The sequence below is a fragment of the Gavia stellata genome, chromosome 4, assembly GCF_030936135.1.
Source record: "Gavia stellata isolate bGavSte3 chromosome 4, bGavSte3.hap2, whole genome shotgun sequence".
NCBI classification, from domain to species: Eukaryota; Metazoa; Chordata; class Aves; order Gaviiformes; family Gaviidae; genus Gavia; species Gavia stellata.
Genome location: NC_082597.1, coordinates 13,860,430 through 13,875,879, shown reverse-complemented (window position 1 = coordinate 13,875,879; position 15,450 = coordinate 13,860,430).

The window sequence follows — 15,450 nt, the reverse complement described above, 5'->3', positions numbered from 1 at the left end:
TACAGGCCATCTGGTAATGTTTAATTAAAGTGCATCCAGGTTCATTTTTTTTTTCCCCTTAGATTTGGATGGATTTGGAAAGTATTCAAGACTTGAGTTCATCACAGAAAGTTCTCAGTGTTTGTTTGCTTTAGCAATACGAAACTGCAGTTGTCCTGTATGGGTTTCTGTATCCTTTGGCAGACCTGTTTTACAGCTCACTGTTGCCTGCTTACATTCATCTGAGTTTTATATTTTTACCTATTTATTTCGGGTAAACTGACAGTGCAAGGCAAAACCTGTCCAATGACATTACTTTCTGTATCCATACTTGTGGGTGGTACAAAGATAAGTGCAGGGTTGGGTGCTGTATGCTGGATGGTTTCACATCATAACTTTGAAATGTTATCCAGTCTAACAGCTTCTTCAAAAACTAAGACCCTTCTTTGCTGTGGTTTATTTGAAATTTAATCTAAAGGGGTTTAGAATATTAGACTAGTTTGCAAATTATCACTAGATACAGAACTAGACCAAGTAATTTTTTATATATATTGAAATCAATCATGGAATAGTTTTTCCTTCCGTTTAGCTCCAGTCTTCCATGTTGTATTTTCTGAAAGCAGTCTTCAACTTCAGTCTCTGAAGTGCAGCTTTTATCAGGCATACAATTGCCTTGATTGCTATAGCAAAGAACCAGTAACACTACTCAACCCAGCTGTTCTTATTAATAACTGCTGCATTGGCTTGTTTGTTCCTTCAGTAATTTTCTAACATGTAATTTATTAAACTGTCTACATGTATTAATATTTAACAAATCATGCAGTAAATCATCCCATCAAGAGAAGAATGAGTTCTCCACATTTTAGAAATCTAAATACTCGCGTCTCAGAAGAAAGCTGACCTCTACTAGTATCATTGCTCATCTCTATTATGCAGCCTATTTTAGGGTTTGTATTGATTTGGCGGGTAGCTTTCTACTTTTTAGTGATCAGAGCATTACTTTAGCATTTTTATTGCATATTTATCTGTTAGGAAAGCATTCTGCATTTATATGTAATTTTCCTTAAAGAAGTTTCTAACTTAGGAACTGTGCAGAACAATGAAAAATCTCAAAGAATTACCTCTGGGGTTTTGTGTATTGAAATCTTGGATTGGGTTTCATTGGAGACAAATTTCTAAAAGAATGAATGCAGATCAAGTGTGACACAGTGACTGGGCAGCACGATAACCCCATGGTGTTGGAGTAGCTGGTTTTAGCTGTAGATCATACTGTCTTTAAACAGAGTCTTCTGACAATTGAACACTTGAATTCTTGTATTTGAGGATTAAACTGTGTGTTTCAAGTTGTAACTCCCACTGTGCCACATAGCACTTGGTATGAAGCGGTGACTTATGCTTTAATATATGGTATTCCATGTTTTTAATGGAATAATGTTACCACTGCTGGTTTATTTCAAGGTCAGTTAACACAATAATGTATCTCATCTATTTCGTTGTGCTTTTCACATACTTGATAATACTGTACTGTTGGTGACAAGTGGCTCCTCCTGTGTTACCTGGTGGATGTGGAAGGAGAGTTGTACAGCAAGTAAAGCCACTTTCATCAATGTCGAGCAGAGGCTTTGGGTTCCAAAGGAGGAGCTGGGCAATGACTGTATCTTAGAGCATCTGCTCTTCGATATACCTGAGGATTGATAAGATGGTTGTAAGGAGGGGTGGTAAGGAGGATGGTTGAGAGGATGGTTGTAAGGCAGAGTTGAGATTAGGGAAGCTCTGTGTAGCCTGGACACTTTTGGGATTCTTTGGCCCAGTGCCAGGCAGACCACCCACAATCCAGCTGTAGCCATTCATAATTTAATCAACTCCTGAATAACACATCTGCTTAATGTAAGATGGTTAAGATGTTCCGATAACAATCGGTCAGAACAACTACGATTGTTGAAGCAAGGGAATAACCTGGTAAAAAGTGAAGATCATGAGTGGCATCCAGGAAAAAAACAACCTAAAAGTTGCTTTTTCATTTTTATTATTTGCAGTCTGAAAATATTTTTTTCTGCTGCTAGATCACAGAAGAAATGAGAGCTAAGCCTTAGACTTCCTGGCTGGAAGGAGGAGGGAATGGATTGTCAGCATTAAGCAGGTGATAAGCCTTGGACCCACAGGGCACGCTGGAAACAAGACTGTGTTTTTCCCAGTCTGATTTGGCATTTCAGCTGGGTTAAGAAAAGCTTGCAAACACTGGCAAGGATATCCTAAGGTATAATGACCCGGACATAAAGGCTTTTTTGTTATTTTTGTCTGTGCTGATTTGTACTTACAGGAGGGGAATAAAAGAATAAAGAACTTTGAAAATGTAATTTGAGTTTAGTAACTGACTTGCTGGTTTTCAGGGCACTGGAGTGAAAGGGCTTATGTGTGTCACAAAGGCAGCGGGAGCAGTAGTAAGGGTGGAAAAGGAAGAAGAGTGTCTCTGAGATCTAGTCCGAGTAGTTGGATGACATGTCTGAGTGGGAAGGACAGAAAGCCAGGACCGCTGCCTGTGAGGTGTGTTCAGGAGGGAACACAAGTACAAAGATCAGTTTTAACCTTAAAAAAAAAAAAAATTTTGAACAAGTCACAGTAAGTAGTTTTTAATACAAACTGTCTTTGTAATACAGCAAGTTACTTGAAATCGATGAACTCGAGTTTTAACACAGAATATTTCCATGGTGAATATCATCCAGAGGCAAACCAGTGTCTTTTAGGCAATAATAAATGCACAGCTATAACTGGATTTTGTTGCAGTCAGACTTAATTTGTCTGACTAGTTGAGTAACTATGTATTTATGTTGATGTATTTAACTGAAAGTATTTTCTTCCTCCTCTCTCGTAACAGGAATATTTGCAGATCAATAGACTGAATTGGTAACAATCATACCTCTTAAGTGTACAGTGCCTGATGGAATACTAACCTGATTTACTTACCCTGTTAACAGGAGCTTATGAAGCAATGTCATCTTGTCCAAGGGGTCAGTAATGTGGACAGAGAGAGATTCGGTTTGTGCCCCTGCTATCTGTCTGCGCACACGACTCCCCCAGGAGCTGCCCCTGCCCTGGTGCTGGTTCTTCCATGGACGCTCCTGGCTCTCTTCCTCCCACCTTCTCTCTTGACTTGGCATTTTCTTCTAATTCACTTGTTTTCCAACTACCATGACAGCAGTACCTCTTTTCAAATAGTTGTCTTAATTTTAGTTGTTTGGTATTTTGCTGTGCCAGATTTTATTTTGACCAAATATTGCATCTGCATTTGTGTGTTCTCTTCCTTTTAGCCACCTGGTTGCTTATGACTAAATGTTCTTGGTATTGCTTCTTGGTGGCCAGGTTAGTAACTCTTATTTAGGCAGATGTAATACCTGATATGATGGGTGAGAATGGACCAAATTCAAAAGTGCAAATGCTTTCTTCTGCTCAAATCTTACTTTGCTGACTTTGCCATAAGCAAAGGATCCCTTCCTTCCACTGGTCTCATAGGCTAGATCACTGGGTTTGACATTTAGGTCATGATGAGAATATAGTATATTTTGTGCATAACGTAACATCAAGTCAACAGAGAAATACTATAGAACAAGTTAAATAGAAAATTGACACTCTGTATCCTAACAGCATTTATTTTATTTTTTTCTCCCAACCGTTATTTCTCACTCATGCAACTCTAAACTGAAGAGAGCAGAGATAGCCTATTCTTAAACAAAGTTTAAGTACAAAGTGTAAATACCTGAAATGATCATGCAGTGACTTCTTTTTTTCTTATCTTCATGTTTTTCCAGGGTATCCAGTTTAACCTAAAACTGAATTTCTTTAGCCTTGCAGGTGCTTATGGGCCAAAAAGTTGCATATGAATCCATGGTAGGAAGGCAGCTGATGGAAAGCTATATACTTTCCCAAAGCAACTGGTTTTGGGTTGAACACGCTTCTCTCTTGGCTGGGATGTAAATGTGGACTGATTTAACTTTGGTTAGGTGATAGTCTGCTGTTTCTCATCTCCCATATGACATCAAGTATGTCTGGAAAAACAGTTTTTCTTACTTAGCTGTACTAAAGGGCAGTTTCTCTGCCCTTACTAGTAAATCAGTAATGCAGCTGTGGGCAGGAAGGTCAAGTGTGCACATGGGAGTACAGTGGAGGAGTGTTGGATGTTTAGAAACCAGCAGCCTTGCAGTAGGGGAGAGAACTGTATTTAAGTAAATTTACTTTAGTGATGACAAGACAATTATTTGGCATATGGGTGAGGAATACACCTTCAGTCCAAACCTGGCACTTCTGAACTGAGAGCGTGACTCTTCTTCCCAGGGAAGGCATCTTTCTTTGGCCAGTGGCAGGCTTCTGGGCCCACCGCTTCAAGGAAAAGAGCTTTTTGACTGCTGCGTTGGTGGCCAGGCTGGCTTTAAATATCCCTAAACCCCTGCACAAGTCAGTTATTAATTTCCTCAGGCTGAAGCAGCTTTTGTGCTAATCATTCCTTGGTATATCTTCTCTCTAAAAATATTTGTCCCTCAGTTACATACCTATTCTTTATACTTGCCCTTCTCATATAGGACCTAGAAAGCGTACAAGGTGCTTGCAGATGGTGTTGATTACACCTTGGGTTGTGGGACTGCACTGAAGCCTCTATCAGACTTCTAACCAGGACCCATTGTGCTTGGGGCTGTACAAAGCAAAAAGGACATGGGTTTCCCCCCCACCCCCACGAGTCACGGACAGGAATGCAAGGAACCTGTAATAGCACTGTGTGATAGGAAATAAAAATGCCACGTGCAATCTAAACAAGATTGCATGTCAAGGAAAATTCTTAGAAGAGGAATACAAACAGTGGAACGGCTTTGGAAGGATTGAAGGAAGCTTGCAAGCTTGAGGAGCAGCATGGATGAAATTATAAGGTTGGCATTAAAACTTGGAGAGGTCCATGAAGGCTGGCATGACAAGTCAGTCATGCAAAAGTTGGTCTCTTAGAACAGCATGAAGGGCAAAAGTAAGGGTGTGGAGAACACTGAGGCCAAAAACAAGTAGTTGTGTTAAGTGTGATGGAAAACAGCAGAGCAAGAGTTAAGATGAAGATAAATGATGCACTTAGCAAAAGTCTGGAGGGCAGCTGTTCTCTCATGAGTATAATAAGCAAGACATTTTATTTGTGAAGGTGAAATGAGATGTGAGGTGGACAAGAACTCTGGAAAGATAAGATCTTACATGTTCAGCAGGAAAGACCTGCAAGATCTGACTAGCCTAAATCAGAGCACCTGGAGAGAAGTCCAGGTGGAAGGGAATAGGCATCAGTGATAGCTGGGGTGGTGGCAGCAAGCACAATGGTGAGAAAAGTGATTAGAAGACAGAAAACAGAGGAGAAAAGGTCTGATTAAGCTAAATGGAGCTTCAGCTGATGGCTCGGTGTCCATAAGAAGAGAGAAAAGAAATTGTGTAACACCTTTGTGCAGCAGTAGACAAATCTGGATTAGAAAAGCACACCTGTGTGATATTAGGGTTTGTTAGGAACTACTCAAGAGTGCCCATGCTGCTAGAAGGCTTGGGGGAGGAGTCTCCTGAAGTACACTGAAAGGGTTAAAAAGATAGGAAAGAAGTGAGAAAAAGCATGAGCCATGGGAAGAAGAATTTTCAGGACAGTATGAGGATGAAAAGGATCCTGCATTTGCTGTGCCTGAAATCGTAAAGCCATTGGAAACTGGTTTGAGAGAGAAGCCAGGCTGGATATAGTCCGAAAAGAAATTTCAGGAGATGAATGCAGGAAGTGAGCATGGAGGTGAAAATGAAAACAAATACTAAATGTTTTGGGAGCCAAAAAGCTCAAGCATTACATTCACCTGCATGCACACACCCACACAGACACTAGAGTGCACTGTGAGGGAAAAGAATAGAGAAGAGCTTTAAGGTGAAGAGCAAAAGACAACAGCAAGATGGAGATCAAGGTTAGGATGGAACTGTGGGCAAGCAGAAAAACTTGAGGAGAAAAGACAAAAAATGCATGCATTTGATGGTAGAGAGGTGAGATGAGAAAGAGATAAATCAGTGGGAGAAAATGGTGCAGTTAAAGGTTCTCTACAGTTCAGGGAGGGCAGAAGTCAAGGAGAATTTGAGGAGCCGAATCAGAGTTATTTCAGCTTCTACAAGGGGACCTCTCACCTGTCATTATTGTTTCCATGTGATGCTCACTTCCACATTTTCCCTTAAAGCTGTGCATGTGAAGGTTTAAGACACTTACTGAAACAGTTTGCTTCCCTTTTGTTGAGGACAAACTACGTGGCCTATGTACAGACCTGCAATGAAAATCTGTCAAACCTAGATGAAGAGAAGTCCTCTAGCTCAAAGCCTCTTCACCCCCACTCCCAGCTGAACTGCAAAACACAACTGATTTTAACCTCTGAGCCTTGTCTGGGATGTTACCAGTAAGATATGTGCATGGAAGCTCTGCTCGCTCTTTCTTAAAGGTTTATCATCATCTTTGGTGTCAACAACATGCAAACAATGTGCCCTTTTGTATACATATTTTTTGCAGCCATTAGCTCTCTTGACACATATAGAACTGGAGAACAACATTAACCTAGTTGGCTCGAACTGAAATGAAGGGTAATGTGAATCAGAGTGGATAAACATGACATGACATTGATATATGCAGACTCAAAGACAAGATTTACTATCTGAGGGCTTTTTGTAGCAACATAAGTGCAAACCACTTCAAAATTATCTAAATTGATAAAGCATAAGCTGAAACTTTCTAGTAAGCTGTATAGAAGTAAATTCCCTACATTGTAGGGTTCTCTGCAGGTACAGGCTGGAAATAAGGGCATAGCTTTTCTCGAAGTCATGTGTTAGGCATCGTCAGGGTTCCACTTTGTTAGCAGAGTTGTAATTCAGTCTGCAAGTCTTAAAAGCTGCACTTGACATTGAATGTGAAATCAGTACATGTCTATACGTACCATGAAATCACTAGTGCTCCTGATGCAACTGCAGCTGCATTTTAATACACTGCTTCTGCCGTGTCCTTTGTGCTGAACTGCAAAAGTAGCCTCACTGAGCTGCAGGTTCCAGGGTATGCTCTGTTTTTTGATTTGGAGCCTTTTCTTGCTTTCTGAGTATCTTTTTACCTCCAAGCATGAAAAGCAGTGCTAAAGAGGCCATGTTCAAACTCTGCTAGGGGTTTTATTGTTGCTGCTGCTGCCATAGGTGTGACCAGCCAGGTCAGTACAGCTTTAGGCACTGTGCAGTCCTAGCTGCTTTCCTACTCAACTGCGATTTGCCCGCAGCATTGGGGAGCTCCTAACTATAAAGCTCTTGCCTGCAGCATCATCCCAGCACATTGCAGACAGAAAGAGAAAACCAAGCAAGAGAGGGTTGGACTAGAGAAAGACTAGAAATTAAAATCACCTTGAAAAGGGGTGTTTGAAGAGGAACAAGAAGTTAAGGACTTCAGAAAATGCAGGTTTCATGTAACCGAGCAAATATGTAAGCATATACAACTGCATGCAACTACCCCTTTGAGAGTTTTCTCAATGCTTGAGGGAGAAGTAACATCTCAGCAGGATAAACAAGTTGCAATTACTGTAGACCTTCACCAAAGAAGGGCCTTTCATACAATCTCAAAATGTTCTTCAAATGTTGCTTGAGGAGTTGAAACAGCTTTGATGGAAGGTTATGCTGTGTGGGCTAAAAAGCAGGGCTAAATGCAAAGAACGTGTTAAACTAGGACACAGTGTAGCTGGGGCAAGCCAGTACAACCCACCGACTGGCCTCCTGGAACCCTCAGCATATTTTAAGCCTGTTAAGTTAGAAAGTCTGTAAAGCGGTTAGTAACAATCTTAGTACCATCCAGTAATCGCCAGGCTTTCTCTGATGTGACTTCTTCTGACCATTTCAATGAGTGCACTTAATCAAAACCTGGGTTTGTTGAGTGTTGGGCCATCAACTAGACCCAGAAAATACTGTTTTCTCTGCTGCAATACCATGGTATCCCCAGTCACTCTCAAGGTCTGTACCAAATGCTGAACTTCATCACCTCTAAGACTGTACGTGGCAAAAGCTTAGTATTTGCGGTCTTGAAACAGTGAGTGAATAAAACCTTGTTTTCCTGTGCGCTCAAATCTCACAGTCTGAACTTCTGGGGTAAACTGTCTTCCCTTGAAGAGACTTAGTTGAAAACACCTTCTGTTTGGATCTATTAAATCGTTGTTGCTGTAACAGTTGATTTCTTTAACCACTTGACTCTTGCCTCTGAAAATATAACGTGTCTGTATGAAGAACTTACTGTGGTGAAGCCAAGGCAAGAAATTAGTTTTGCATTTTGGCTTAAATCCTGCTAACAGTTATGTGACTAACTTATGCATGTAAACAGCCATAGTGAGCTCAATGAGGCTATTCATCTGCAGAGTTAAGCATGCGTGTAAATGTTTGCAGTTCTGGGGCTCTCGTAAGAGAGTGGTTAGCTCTGCCTTTGGCAGCGTGACTGAGCTCCACGGATTTCAGCTAGTGAAGTGGAAGTTGTCTTTCGCATCTACAGTTCCCACTTTGATCCACAGTTACAGTCCTTAGTCTAAAAGATCACAGGCATGTAACAAAATTTATCTTTTGGGTAAGTAAGGCCAAAATCCCATGGAGAGCTTGACAGTCAAGTCAAATGAAGAGCTGGACTTGGTTCAAAGAGGATGCATCTCATTGTTGAAACATGGAGCATAAAAGAGCTGAGTTTTTCTACTTACTGACTCTGCTCGCTCTTCACTAGAAAATGGCTGGTGTGGGGTTCCATCCCAGTACATATTCCACCTGCTCCATCTCTGGCCTAATGTCAAAAGGATTAAAAAAAAAAAAAAAAAAAAATCAGGTTCATGACTGAGTATTTTTAAATCTTTTGCTACACTTGTTTAAATTTTTATTAGCTCTCTCTCTTGCTGATTTTACTTTTAAGTGATGTATTCATTATTCAGGTGAGCCTGGAGAAGTTGGTAGGAAGAAGACATAAATCCCGCAAGGGAACATGGTGTCTTGGCAGTAGCTGCTCTCCTTTTACTTGCTGCATCTCCAAAATAGTTTCATCATGCTGTATGATGAATATGACTTTGTAATATTACTTACACGTTTCATCAGCACTGCCCAGTACACTTCTCTTTTTAGGATTTCACTCTTGTTCAACTTCTATCTTGCCTGCACTGAACACAATTATTTTGCTGTAAGTGAAGGAAGGTTGCGTCTGGTCCAGTCTAATTCCTCATGTTACTGTGATACCTGAACACTGTTGAAGCCACCAGTGAAAGGCTGGCATTTTTGTTAAAGAATAGTAACGTAGCTTCTGATTTGTATTTCATTAGACACAATTAAAAACTAAAATAGTCATCAGCCTGAACTTCAATAAGGAATCCAGAGTTACATTTCCCATTGGTGTGAACAGTCCCTACCATCAGGGTTTTTTTGAAAAAGCACTTGCATGTTGGTTTTTATTAAAGTTAATTAAAAAATGACTCATAACTTGGGTCACGAGATCTGTGGGAAGTAATTTGTGAGCACTTCAAAAGTGAAGCAAGTTGCCTGGATAGAGAACCTGATCCAAAACATGTTCATAAAATATCATGGTCTCTGCTTGGTGTGTGGTAAGAAGTGAGTGTGGCAGATACAGGAAAAATGAGGAGCATGTATTTCAGGAGGAGAGAGGTGGGAAGAGCTGAAATGCAGCGAGTACAAAGAGGAAACTGTCTTTGCCTGTGGGTAATAAAAGGCTGAACTGAACTTGTTAAGCAGGTTCCCAGTTTTGTAAGATCCTCAGAAGGGCAGAAGAGGTGTGGTTGGGTAACAGGAATGCAGCACACGGAAGAGACTTCTTTAAACAGATTAGTGGGGTTTGAGTTTCTACCAAGTGTGCCATTGTGTACCAGCCTTTTTGGTTTTGCCTGATCAGGCCCTAGGAAAGATTACTCTCAGGGTGGGAGAAAAATTGGTGGTAGGACCTAATAAGGATAAACCGATCCTTGAAATGTCCTGGGGTGGGTGGAAGAGATGGAGAAATGAAGAATGACAAGCTTAGGAAGCAATCTGTTGTCATGTGTATATTTCGAGACCTCAAAGTGACACCTGAACAGTGGCATTTTATGATACCATTGCCATGTAATGAATACATATTTATCTAAATGTCTATTGTATGTAATCCACTGATAAGACAGGAGCAATGCAAGTAATTATTTTGATAATGTAAATCAACCTTTATTATACTTTATGACTAGTGGGACAACTAACAGTTCCGAAAAGTGTTGCTGAGCAGCTCTTTCCCCTTCTATGTCCTCAGACAGCAAATCAATACAAGTTTAGTGATGCTGGAAAGAACACTCAAGTGGATTTTTTTTTTTTTTTTTAAATCCACCCTTCTTGGAAATAAATTTTCAGACCCTACAAAAATATTTCTATAGATAAATTAGTTCTTTACAGTTTGGATACTGTGTGGTGGTCAAGGTTGTCCTGAATTTCCTTTTCCGTCACTTCTGCCTTTCACCTTTTCAGTTTAGGTGATCTCAGACTTTTTGATTCATAAGACAGGGGGTTTTTATTCTTATAATTAAAAAAAATGAAAGAAGTCAGGCTTCTTCTGGACCTCAGGCACCTGCCAGCCTTCTCTGGGTAACAAAGTCGGAATGGCTACATGAGCCAAAAAGGTTCCTTTTCTAGATCTGCCCGATTAGTCTACAAGACCCAGCTCAGCCTGCCTCCGGGAGGAGCTTGGCTCCTAGAGAGGCAGCTCTTCTCTCCGGCCTGTCCACAGCCCCAAGATCACCTGGGAAATATTGTAGAAGGGACTGGCATTTGTCACTAAACTGAATGCTTTGTTTTGGCAATTCAGGGCTCCTCTCCTCGCCACTTCTGGAGCATGTGACGTGCTCTAGGGACTTCCTCGTAACTCGTAAAACGTATAGGTGCTCTTAGAGACTACGTCATTTATATTTAAAACAATGAAACAAATCCTCGCTTTGCTAGAGACCAAAATATACATAACGGTAAGATCCAGAGAGAGGATACTGGGGTATGTGATGACTTGTAAACTCGCACACTTCAGTTACACCATTCAGAAGGCTGGCTGGAGTCAATTTTTATCTCAATGGTATTTATGTAGATGTATCAAGCAAGCAATTTTCAATGTCTCTTCTTTCAGCAATTAAGATCCATTTTACGTGTGAAGGATTTTCGCATTTGCTTCTCCTTTTCCCTCCCCATTCTCCTTAAGTGTCACAAGCGACCAGCACGAGGGAGCTCCCTTGGAGCAGCCTCTGGGCCAGGGTCTGTAGTGAGATGACAAATCCTTTGTGCACGTTTACTGGAATTTGGGGCTATCCATCACGTATGCTTAGCATTCCTGCCTCTAAGCCAGGGCAAGACTGTACAAGTAACAACGCATGGTACAACTGTGATTTTACATAAACAGGCTGGGAGGAGCCAGGTTATCTCCCATGTTCAAGGCAGTGATCCAAGGCTGATAGTGATGCGTTAGATTTACATTAACATTATTCATTCCATCACAAGTGGATCCCAAAGCCCTTAACTGCCTTCCAGTACATATATTTAAACATTTTTTGGGTGACTTTATTTAATGTAAATATTTTCTAATGAGAAGTAAGTACAGTATCTTCTGCTTAAACTTAGCCTGCAGTCTCTATGAGATGCTTTCCTAATTCCATGGTTTAGAAACTCCGGGTACAATTATCTTCCAGTTACGTTGATACATCTGAGAAAATCCAAGGACATTATGGCAAATGTGTTTTTACTTGCAGCAGTTTGTCTTGAGTTAACTATTTCTTAGAAGCACCAAGGCCACTGAGCTGAAGAGCTGCTGCCTCTAATGTGGAATAAAATTTGTGAATAGACAGAAAGCTCTTTATTGTGGATTTTTCCATATAGGTGTTGTTTATATGAGTGAGAAGCTGAGGTGAGCATTGAAAGATTAGCTGCTGCTTATAAGCAGCTGTTTATTTTTTTAATATATATATATATACACACACACACTTACAAACTGCTACTCTACAAATAAGTGCCAGTCTCTAAGGCACAAGACCTGAATCTCCTAGAACTAAATGTAGTCCAAAGAACTGTCTCTGAAACAGGTTAGATTATAAGCGTCTTGGGACAGGGGAACAAAATCCATTTGGATTTCAGTTTTTAAATGAAACTACACTGATCTATTGAGAAATACCTCACCACTTACATTGCAAAAAGTGCTAGAAGTAGAGGGAAGAAGGCCGTGTTTAAACCAGTTGTTTCAGGGGGTTGCCTTTATTCCCTTCTAGATGCACATGAATTTGTCTGGCCAGCCGTGTGTCCTAGTTCCCTACCTGTACACCCCTCATAAAGGCAGAGTGACTCCCAGTGACCATGCACAGGTCCTCTGTGTCCCTGTGGTTGAGAAGGAAGTCCACGGTCTGTGAATCACTCCTTCTCTTTTGCCATTGACTTGAACTCTGGCAACAACAAGGGGTATGCATAACTCACGGGAATTGCTTGTTAAGGAGTAAGTATTATTATAGAGTTTAGTTTGGGATAGTCTCTGACTTTCCTTTCATAGAATCATAGAATGGTTTGCGTTGGAAGGGACCTTAAAAATTATTGAGTTCCAACCCCACTGCCATGGGCAGGGACACCTTCCACTAGACCAGGTTGCTCAAAGCCCCATCCAACCTGACCTTGAACACTTCCAGGGTTGGGGCATCCACAGCTTCTCTGGGCAACCTGTTCCAGTGCCTCACCACCCTCATGGTGAAGAATTTCTTCCTTATATCTAATCTAAATCTACCCTCTTTCCATTACCCCTTGTGCTATCCCTACACTCCCTGATAAAGAGTCCCTCCCCATCTTTCCTGTAGACCCCCCTGAAGTACTGGAAGGCTGCTATAAGGTCTCCCCGGAGCCTTCTCCTCTCCAGGCTGAACAACCCCAACTGTCTCAGCCTGTCCTCATACAGGTGGTGTGCCAGCCCCCTGATCACCTTCGTGGCCCTCATCTGGACCCGCTTGAGCAGGTCCATGTCTTTCTTATGCTGGGGTCCCTAGACCATAATGGATTTTTTCCTTTGTATTGCCATTAGAAACTAATTTGAAATATTTTTTTTAAGTTTTTCCCTTCTACAAGGCAGCATTCCCTGGTGTCGATTGTCGCTTTGGAGGTGTAGGCTGTTTCAAAGCTTTCATAAGCAGCAAATCTGCATCTAATACACTTCTTTTTTTCTGAAACGATGTTAAAAAGCAGAGTGTTGGTTGTGATGTCTGTTTAGACACAATTCTTGTATTAGTTAATATTTTTTCTCTTGGGAAAATATCCTCACACACTCCAGCCCTGGAGGAGTCTTCTGAGCTGGAGAACATCTGGCTCCAAATCAACACCTTCCCTTGGTCCACCTCAGGCTCCTATTGCATTTCTGTTTGTGTTGGGGATGGAGGAAGGAGGTTAGAGACTGTCTGAAACTGAAAAGTGATGGAAATGCTGGGCTTGTAGGTGTTGCATACCTACCTGTGCATGGACACCATGTTCCAGCTCTAGAAGACAGTACAGGGAGTTTGCCACTAGTTTCTTTGTCCTTGCTGCATTAGCCCTGTTAACATCAATGGGTTTTATTGCTTCTGATCCCACAGATTTGAAACTGTCTTATTTGGTCCTCCAACAAACATTATGCCATTATGCACAGCTCTAAATGTTACCTCAACAGTATCGATAGCTGCCACTTTTTTTCTCAGCCTGTATTTAGAGGGCACTTTGACAGTACTTCCACTGGAGTTTTAGTTTTTGTTTCCAAAGCCATAGCATCACAGAGTAGAGATTACAGATAATCACCAAGGGATTCCTCCCCTGGAATGCACGGGTTGAAGGAATCTTGGATTTAACTTGGGCGAAGATAGATCTCTCAGGATATTAATGATACTCTGGTAGCTCGCTCTGTGGCCTTCAGATGACAATTGTGAAACTGGCCTTATTGCAATCACCTCCCTCAGCGCTACCTGTCCTAGATGGCAGCTGTCCTTTCCTGTTTGTTCAGCTGGTTCACTCTGAGTTGTCCACATAACCTGAAAATTAATCATCTGTTGTCATCCCCTGAAAGAGTACTTTGTTCAAGTGACTTTAACTTTTCTAAAATCCATAGTGGAGAGCAATGGATATTCTAGAATTTAGCTCAGGAATGTCCAGAAATCGCTGTATAGATCTGACATTATAAGTGGGGTTTTTTTTGCTTTTACACTATGCTTTTACACTCTTACCCTACTTTGTCACTTTCAAAGATCTACACGAGCAAGTGTGTGCTACAGACTTTAGAAGACAAAATACCCAACGCGTCTATTAGCGTATTTTAGCACACATCTGGTGCTGGACCTACTGGGTAGTGCTTCTGCATATAGGAAAAAATTATTACAACAGTTGGAATGAAAATGTAGCTATTTGAAAAAAACTTTAAACAAGAAACAATTATTGTAGGTCCTCTCTGAAGTGTAAACTCCCTTTTGTGGTTTTTATGGATTCTACAAAGTGTTGGCAGATGTACAGCGTAATAAAAAACAATGCTGTCCCCAGTTGTCTGCTCTGCCCCCATTTCAAAAGTCTAACCCACTGCCCCCTGAGCAGTCAGAAGAGACATCAGCTGCTTCTGTGAAAAAGGGCTTTTTAGCATAAACCCAGCTTTGCCACCTGTTTCACCGAAGGTGCTGGGCGCACGTTCACATTGCTTAGGTGCGGGTATACTGTCCCTTGCAAAGGACAACGGGGGGTGGAAGTTCTTACCCCATTGCAGCAAGGCTTGTCATGCTTTCCGCTCTCCTGGTTACGAACCAATGTAGTCCTGACTGTCTCATTTAGTTCAGTTGTTTGGGTGGTAATTACAGAAGAATTTGGATATGCCACTGGTTGTTCTGAAAACTTTGACCATAGAAAAGGAGGCTTTTCTAAAATAAATCACACTTTTACATGATGAAACTGCCTTTGTAAGTACATTCTGTGCAGGTAAGAAGGCTAGTTTTCACCTCTGTTTCCAAAGGGGAATCAATTTACTTTTGATGAATTGTAAGAAAAAATGAATAGCAGTAAAAATTACATTTAGTTAATTTTGCAGACAAAAACCAGCATAAAGATGTCTAAGTGTTATCAAATGTTTTCAATTTACTCTTGGCACAATTATTTCCATGCTTGAATTAGAAACTGAACAGATGCCAAACCAAGGAAGGAAGCGCATGGAAAGCAAACTGTTGAAACTATAAAGAGATTAAATAACATTTCTGAAAATTGTGTTTCTATTTGGAGACCTGAGTAAGGTTCCGGAGCATCACTCTGGTAGGCAGCTAAGAGCATAAAGCCGGAACAATGTAACTCAATCTGTGTAGAGCACTTAAATACAGCTTTTTATTTTATAGGGAATGTCTGAAATTTGACAAAGTTTAGGTGAGCATATACATTAACTTTTTTAGCTTCCTTAGTTAC